The sequence below is a fragment of the Heterodontus francisci genome, chromosome 41 (genome assembly GCF_036365525.1).
Source record: "Heterodontus francisci isolate sHetFra1 chromosome 41, sHetFra1.hap1, whole genome shotgun sequence".
Lineage (NCBI taxonomy): Eukaryota > Metazoa > Chordata > Chondrichthyes > Heterodontiformes > Heterodontidae > Heterodontus > Heterodontus francisci.
This window is the reverse complement of record NC_090411.1, coordinates 21,581,727-21,587,726: the sequence shown is the minus strand read 5'-3', so window position 1 is coordinate 21,587,726 and position 6,000 is coordinate 21,581,727. Positions and strand designations below refer to the sequence as shown.

General features: G+C 48.6%; 1 non-coding gene and 1 pseudogene across 1 annotated transcript; both read left to right on the top strand.

Annotated features, from left to right (window-relative positions):
- Positions 1-2,977: 2,977 nt before the first annotated feature.
- Positions 2,978-3,141, top strand: LOC137355090 (U1 spliceosomal RNA). The gene has a single exon (XR_010970733.1). It is a non-coding gene; the product is annotated as a U1 spliceosomal RNA (small nuclear RNA).
- A 1,439-nt stretch (positions 3,142-4,580) lies between these two features.
- LOC137354487 (U2 spliceosomal RNA) lies at positions 4,581-4,748 on the top strand (annotated as a pseudogene).
- Positions 4,749-6,000: the final 1,252 nt, after the last annotated feature.

The following is a 6,000-nucleotide window of genomic DNA, read 5'->3' as shown; positions in this document are numbered from 1 at the left end:
ATGTCTGCGGCGTATTCTCGGCATCTCATGGAAGAACCAAATCGCGAATGCGACGGTGTTCTCAAAAGCAAATCTCCCGAGTATGCCAGCACTCGTCACGCAGAGGTGACTTTGCTGGCTCAGGCATGTTTGCAGGATGGAAGACGACCCATTCCCAAGGGTATTCCATATGACGAGGTGGGCAGAGCCAGAAGACCAGTAGCTCCACTTCAAGGATGCCTGCAAGCGTGACATGAAGGCCCGAAACATCGATTTTCATACGTGGGAGACACTAGCCAAGAACAGAGGAAAATGGTGACATTACCCCAGACTGGTGCACGCCACCACGACGGCCAGTGGCTACAGCAGCGTGACAGAAGGCGCCAACACGCAAACCAGCACCCTACAACGGCACCTGATAACCCCACCTCATATGCGGCACTTGTGGCAGGACCTGTCTCTCACAGATTGGCCTTTTGAGCCATCAGCCAAAGTGCAGCACGTGAAACGATCGCATCGCCGATGGATTTGCTGCACGTCCATCATCTTATGTTGGTGGAAGGATGCCGCCGCCGACATATACAACCGGACACCGCGGGGGGCGGGGGGGCCCACTCGGCCCATTGTGCCTATGGCAGCTCGTTCAAAGGGAAATACAATTAGTCCTACTCCTGTCTCTTCTTTACCTATAGCCCTGCTAATTTTTTCCCTTCCAACTGTTTCTTGAAATTCCCTTTCCAACCTTGTGATTGAGTCTCTTTCCACCATCCTGTCAGACTATGCATTCCAGACCAATAACAACGACAATTTGTATAAACATTTATAGAGCACCTTTAACGTAATACAACGTCCCATGGCGCTTCACAGGGGTGTCAGAAAGTAAAATTGGATGCCGAGCCGCATAAGGCCGTATTAGGGCAGATGTCCAAAGGCTTGGTCACCAAAGTAGGTTTCCACGAGCGTCCTCAGGGAGGGAAGAGAGGCGGAGAGGCTCAGGCAGGGAAATCTGGAGCTTCGGGCCTGGGCAGCTGAAGGCACGGCCGCCAGCGGTGGAGCGATAAAAATCAGCGATGTTCGAGAGACCAGAATTGGAGGAGTGAAAGAATGTCGGTGAGGAGTGAGCCGCAAAGAGGTTTCAGAGGTTGAGAGGAGCAAAGCCATGGAGGAATTTGAAAGCAAGGATGGGCAATTGAAACATGTGGTGCTGCTCAAGCAGCGAGCACAGGGGCGATGGGTGAACTGCACTTGGTGTGAGCTTGGACACGGGCAGCAGAATTTTGGAGCAGTCACCTTCTTAGTTACTTCTTTATTTGTTGCTGAGGCCATGCGGTTCTTCTTGAAGGAAAATGCCACGGTTGCTCGTAGATATTCCCTGCCACAGGAGACATCATTTTGACTTAAGGCCTGACTCAAACACAGCACAAGGAAGCCTCGCTGGAAGCACCGACCATGCTGGAGGAATTTAGGATTCCTGCCGTGATGGCTCGAGTACCTTCAAGAATTATGTGCATTTCTATAACGCCTTTCACGATCACAGCACATCCCAAATACAGCCAATGAAGCACTTTTGAAGCTTAGGAAAGGCGGCAGCCAATTTGCGCACAGCAAATTCCCACAAACAGCAATGTGATGATGACGGGGTAGTGTTTGTTTTCGTGTTGTCGATGGAGGGATAAATTGGCCAGGTCGTGGTGGATAAGCCCCCTGTTCTTGGAAAGAGTGCCACGGGATCTTTTGCGTCAGTCCACCTGAGAGGGCAGACGGACAAGGCCTCGGTTTAATGTCTCATCCGAAAGATGTCAGGAAACATGTAGATGCGTGTCTACAACCTGAATATTGCTGAAAACAGAAATTTTGTTCAAGCTTTTTGTCTTGCACTCATCAGGACAACTCGCAAGCATAAGGGAAGCAACAAATTTATACTATATGAGAAGAGAGTGCTGATTGGTTGGCAAGTAGACTGTGATTGGTAGAGGCGTTGCCATGGAGAAATTTAAAGCAGGCAACTTGACTCTGATTGGTCAAGGCATTGCCCTGAGGAATGAACCAGCAAATGACTGTCACATATTTTGTTTCCCTGAAATAGGCGCAGTGTGTGTACATGTTCTTTCTGTCTGCAAAGAACAGGGCCCTGTGAATTAATATATGTAGCTTCCAGTACACGCAAATGCGCCACACAAATTTCAAACAAAGCTTGGCAGTTAACTGTCAGTCACCATAAAACTGTCAACGCCTCTACCAATCAGAGTCCCCTTGCCAACCAATCAGCAGTCTCTTCTCATACAGTATAAATTTGTTGCTTCCCTTACATTGGTATTCTTGCAGGTTGTCCTGATGAGTGCAAGACGAAAAACTTTGACAAAATGTCTCTGTTTTCTTCAACCTTTTAATGTGGCTTCTCCTTGAATCAGTTACTGGCTATGTAGACAATGATCATACTGCAGAGAGTAAGATAGATTGCAAAGCCAGAGTTAAACAAAGGGAGGTAGGTTTGCTGGCTTTGGGAAACTGGTGAAATATTTCAAGCAAAGGAAGTGAATGTGACAAGTGAGGAAGACTTGACGGCCAGAACTTGCTCCCGATGTCCCTATTGGTGTTGAGGTGCAAAACTTGAAAAGTGCTTTTTCGAAGGCATCAGATTGTGAATGGTGTTTGAAAGGAAGAGAAGCCAAGCATTTCCTTCCTTTGCAATGTATACGTCTAGGGATTTCTTATCGGAAAACGCCTCGCGGCCTGAAGGAAGGCAGCTGAGGGGGTGGGGTGAGGGTGCTGATTTCCTATTAAGGGCAATATTCAAATGTCATTGCAGGCTCTGGATCCGTGCGGCATTTTGTCGGAAGGTGTAATGAATGATAGATTGCAATATTTGCCAAGAACTGACATGTGCGAAGAGCAGCAGATTGTGAATGGAGTGACAAGGCGATGTGTAAAAACGGAGTGTTTGAGACCGTAAGAGGTGGTGTGTGATGTCAGGTGGCAGTGTGTGGCAATATGTAGCATACTTACCTGGCAGGGGAGAGACCATGATCAAGAAGGTGGTTCTCCCAGGATGAGGCTAGCCCATTGCACTTCGGGTGTGCTGACGCCTGCGATGTCCCCAAATGCGGGATACTCGACTGCAAAATTTGTGGTAGTGGGGGACTGCGTTCGCGCTCTCCCCTGGTTTTACAAAGCAAGATTAGAACTTAGTGTCTCTCTCAGCTTCTTTTGTTGCTACCTATTTTTTTTTAACCACTGTTTTCTTTGCATGAACTGTGGCTCTACTGCTTACTTTCTAAACTTTCTTTTATCTTTTCTCCACACACTCAGAGCATTATCTCTCTCTCTCTCTCTCCATTGAGCCTAACAAACTGCTCATCAGCTGCCAGATGCTCACATTCTTGCTCTGTGTGCCGCCCATACCCCACTCTTACCCTGTGCCACGCCGCTCACCCGACCCATCTTACACTTTATCGCCACGTCCAAAATGGACCCTGTCTGCACGGACACCATCTTCAAACCTCTACGTAAAGATTGGGACAAAAAAACTTATACAACCTCCCCCTCATCCTCATGCCTACTTTTGTGTGCCGCTGCATCAAGCTCTGCCTACAACCCAACTACGCAAACACCAAGTCTCACTACCTGCTGACCTTCTATCTGGCCCCGATCTTGCCAAGGATGGGTCTGGTCTGCCCACATCGCCACAGAATGCTCCATCCACTTCCACCGTGCTGTACCACCTATCCTTCGTGGAAAGGTTTGTGCAGAATAACACCTTTCACCACCAATCCATCAGGCAGTGGTCTGCACGCAATGTCCTCAAGGCCCAAGGGAAAAGGAGAAGGTGCATCCTGTCGGATTGGTTCCCCGAGCAGACTGCCAAAGTCACTTGGCACAATACCTCATCATCACAACTTTCAACACAAGCACCAAGACGTAGTTTGGCTCTTGGTCAGAAGGGCCCTCCCCGTCAGATCCTTCCTGCGCGCCTGCAATATCACCGCCTCTGCACGCTGTCCTCCAGGTGGCTGTGGTGGGGAACAGACTGTTGCCCACCTCCTTCAGCAATGTGATTTTGCAAAGCAAGTGTGGAAAGAGACGCAGTGGTTTTTGTCAAGGTTCATCCCGAGCAGCTCCGTAACACAGGAGTCTGTGCTCTACCCTCTGTTCCCAGGGACGTCTACCGAGATAACCATCAACTGCTGCTGGAGGACCATCAACTCGGTGAACGACACTCTTTGGTCTGCCCGAAACTTGCTGGTCTTCCAGTGCAAAGAGTTATCCACGACCGAGTGTTGCTGACTGGCCCATTCCTAGGTCTAGGACTACGTGCTGAGGGACGCACTAAAGCTTGGCCAGACGCCGCAAAGGCTCAATGGGGAAAGGCCACTGTGTAAGGTCCTCCTACTGAAGTGAACTGAGGGGCTGGACCCATGGGAAACCCCTCGGGCTGTATACACCATATATGGCTTTGCTGTAAAATGTACATGGCATGTAAATTGGAATGGAAGGGTTGTGAGGCAACTCCCTCCTGTATCGAAGAAAACTAATTTCGTTTGCACTTTTGTTTTGAACTGTTTCGTAATGCATTTTTTTAAACTGATTTTTATGAATAAAGTACATTTTTTGGGGAAAAATCTGTTATCAGTTTAATGTCTGATACGACCCTTATCTGGGGACCATATATTAAATTGATTTTTGGAGCAGGGAGATGGAATAGGGCCTTGCTCCGTCCACACCACGCAACGACCTGGTATTGCAGTATCTCTGGGAACGGTGCACCTCCCTTTCCGCTGCTGCTGCTGCACTTCAAATGACAAAACCACGTACAACCATCCCGTCAAAGCTGGCACAGTTCACACAGCTGCTCACAAACGGCTAAATCCACAAGATCATACATACCCTTCAAATGCTTGAAAGCTAAAACATGCACTCAACAATTAAACAACCCATTACTCCGCCACATTCATCTATTTACGCGCACAAAACTTACACACACAGCGTGCAAACAATAAAACTCTGCGCAAACCTCCAAACCAACTTAAGCTGCAGCCAGCAGTACAAGGAAATAAACCACAACTAGCCCAAAAGGAGGACCAACGCCAAGCAAAGGAAGTTCATCAGCAGGACGCAAGACAGTTCCTCATACAAAACAAAGCAGCTGACACAGTACGCTCGACATTCAGTGCAGGAGAACTACTCCAATCAGGAAAAGCTAATTCCCCTAACCAACGGGGTACCTGTTAGGAATTTAGATTGCCAGTCTGAAAACCAGGAAGCTGTCCATGACTGGACGTCTACCCGCTAATATGATAGCAAAGGTGGTATTTACTGGAAGGAGAATTCGGCAATCACACATGGAAAGCATCAGCAAACAGCAATGACAGTCCATAAGTTGGCATCTTTCCATCCAAGGAAGATGATGGACACAGAGCAAACAATTGATTTAGGTGGGGTGTCTTCTCTGCTCCTTTGCTGATGACTGTGAAGGACAATCCTTGAGAGGCAGGTTCTGCCACAAGTTCCGCACGTCTAGCTGCCAAGTGACGCTGTGAGTTGGTGTTTTCGGCATCGGCACATGTTGCCAAGCTGCTGTAGCGACTTGTCGTCGTGGTAGTGCACGTCAGTCCACAGGATGTATCGCCATTTCCCTCTTCCGCCAGCTAGTGACTCCCAGGTGCGATAGTCGACATTTAGGGCCTTCATGTCACACTTTGGCTGCCTCATTTTCCGTCTGGCCCTGGCTACTTCACCATACGCAAGGTCCTTGGGTATTCGACCATCTTCCATCCTGCAGATGTGTGCCGTCCACCGAAGCCGTGTCTGTTACATCCGTGCCAGCACATATGGGAACTCTGCCTTTGAGAGGTCTGCCACTTTTGTGATGTTGTCCTGCCAGGATATACCCGTAATGTGCTGCAGACAGCTAAGATGGAAATTATTCAGCTTCTTTTCCTGGTAGCTGCACGTTGCCCATGTTTCACAGCCATGCAGCAAGGTGCTGAAAACACAGGCCTTATAAACAATCAGCTTGGTCTG